The sequence below is a fragment of the Limulus polyphemus genome, unplaced genomic scaffold, assembly GCF_000517525.1.
Source record: "Limulus polyphemus unplaced genomic scaffold, Limulus_polyphemus-2.1.2 Scaffold2970, whole genome shotgun sequence".
NCBI classification, from domain to species: domain Eukaryota; kingdom Metazoa; phylum Arthropoda; class Merostomata; order Xiphosura; family Limulidae; genus Limulus; species Limulus polyphemus.
In genome coordinates, this window is record NW_013668580.1 from 108,825 (window position 1) to 111,306 (window position 2,482).

At 34.7% G+C, this 2,482-nt stretch overlaps 1 pseudogene; it reads left to right on the plus strand.

The window, feature by feature from the left end:
• Positions 1-2,482, plus strand: part of LOC106468338 — a 97,065-nt pseudogene that overhangs the window by 48,555 nt on the left and 46,028 nt on the right.

Here is a 2,482-nt window from a genome sequence, read left to right on the forward strand (position 1 = left end):
AGCTATGTCTAGATCCAAGTCACTTAAAGTGCTGTTCAAAGCTATGTCTGATCCGAGTTACTTAAGGTGCTGTTCAAAGCTACGTATGATCCAAGTCACTTAAAGTACTGTTCAAAGCTACGTGTGATCCGAGTCACTTAAAGTGCTGTTCAAAGCTATGTCTGATCCGAGTCACTTAAGGTGCTGTTCAAAACACTTTTCATTGTTGTTTTTTTCTCATCCAAGAATCATTCAGAATGACTTTGATTGTTTATTTATTGTTAACTGCTCACTGCAAGACTTTATTAGCATACATTTTGGTTGTGAAAAATGTTTATGAATACCTTGACTGCCACGGTGATTTTTGTTTTGTGGTAAGCCTAGATACGCGTTTGTATTCATAGTATAAGTAACACAGAATCCTTTACAATCTTTTCACAGTGTAAAGTCGATGTGAAATATGTCAATTATCACAGACCAGTTTTCAGACAGTCCAAGTATACTGTGACTGTGAACGAAAATGTTGAACAAGGAGTGGATATCTTACACGTATCTGCAGATGATCAAGACAAAGAAGAACAACTTTCGTACTCTGTTTATAATAGGTAATCTCATTTTGGTAGATGTAAGTAAGTTGGTAAAAAATTGTAGAATTACTTGCCATATATTTCCTGTTTTTGCAGTGACTGTTTCAGGTAACAAACGTTTATTTTTCCCATTTTCATATTAACAGAAATATAAAAAATAATAACTTTTAGTAGTGTCGACAAGACATCTAATTTGTGTTTTTATCAATTAAGTGAGGATTTTGAAAGTCGATTTCAACATTTACGGTTCATAATTTTGTTCACGTTGTCCTGGCAAGAAATGTACTACATTATAACTTTGATATTTCTTTAAACCTCAAGTTATGTTATACGTCGTCTTTTATGCTGTAATCATAATGAAGATAATGTGATTTTTGTACGTTGGTCAGTTAAGCTGAAAAGAAATTGAACATAAACAAAGTGTTAATATGTGATAATATTAATGATAAAATTTTTCAGCTGATGTTATGAAACTGTACCAAGAACAATGACTTTGTTTACAGTGCCAGTACATCAAGTTTAGAACACTTCCACGTGGATTCAGAGAAAGGCATATTGTCTATTGCCACGCCACTTGACCGTGAACTCGGTCATCAGCACATTCTGACCGTTGTGGTAAAAGATCAAGGAACTCCTGCTAGGCGCGACTTTGCTCGGGTAAAGATTAACGTGGAAGATCACAATGACCACGCACCCGAGTTTCTGTCCACACGGTTTGAAGGACACGTTTATGAAACAGCTGGTATAGGCACACCCGTAATACAAGTGTTTGCTGTAGATAGAGACAAAGGAAGAAACGCTCGACTCAACTTTGCCATTGTTAAAGGTAACCAATGTTGTTGTTTTTTTTTGAAGTTGATGTGCCTTCTGTGCTGTTCTCAGAAGGTAACTCATTCGTCGGTGTTTATGGTCACCAACTTCTTGCAAGATAAAAGATAACCTTGTAAAAAATATTGGTTAAAAACACCATTCAGATAATCATATTTTGAATCCCAGTTAGAAACAGCCGAAAGTATTGAATACATTCTATGTGGTTGTTTATATAAGTTACTCTAACAGCTTCTCAAACTTCTAGAAGCAAGGGATTGATCCTTCAAAAGTTTCTTATAAGGAATATGTAAAAGTTAATCAAAAATGTTCTTTCAATCTTTTCTTTTTATGATTAACGTGTCCGTACATATAGAGACATTTCCTGGCTTGTAAGTTTTAAGATATTATATACACACCTCCTACTTATGTGATTGTAAAAAAAACATCTTAATGATGTAATTAAAAAGGGAGAGTGGGCAGTGATCAAAAAGCAGAAACATAAAATTCGGTGTATACTGTAGTTAGTCATTGTCATTCAGTCATAGAGGTTTCATAGATTTTGTTTCTGTTATTCAATATGTTCTTATATTTGTATTGTTAATCTCGTTTGCTGTTCCTTCAGGTGTTAATTTCCTTTGTTGTCTCCTTCATACTTGTGTATGTACGAGAAGAGAGCTCTTCTATACGGCTACATACCTTGCATGTGTACTATAGCTTCAACATTTATAGCTAAAAGCAGAAACACCGTATAATTTTGCTCTCTTTTCTAACGTTTTGCCAAAAGTCGTGATGTCATTAGTAAATTAGGTCCTCCTCTTAATCATGATTGGTCAATACAGGTGCAATTGAGAAATAATGTATGAGTTATTCACCTGCAGGAGTAGGACTGTTTCATTAGTAAACAAAACATGGCTGCAAACATTCCTTCAAGTAGTGATGATAGTACTGTTGACTATTTTCCAGCTGATATTAATGTTGACTATTTTCCAGCTGATAAGAATGTTGACTATTTCCCGGCTGATAGTGATGTTGACTATTTCCCAGCTGATATTAATGTTGACTATTTCCCGACTGATATTAATGTTGACTATTTCCCGACTAATAGG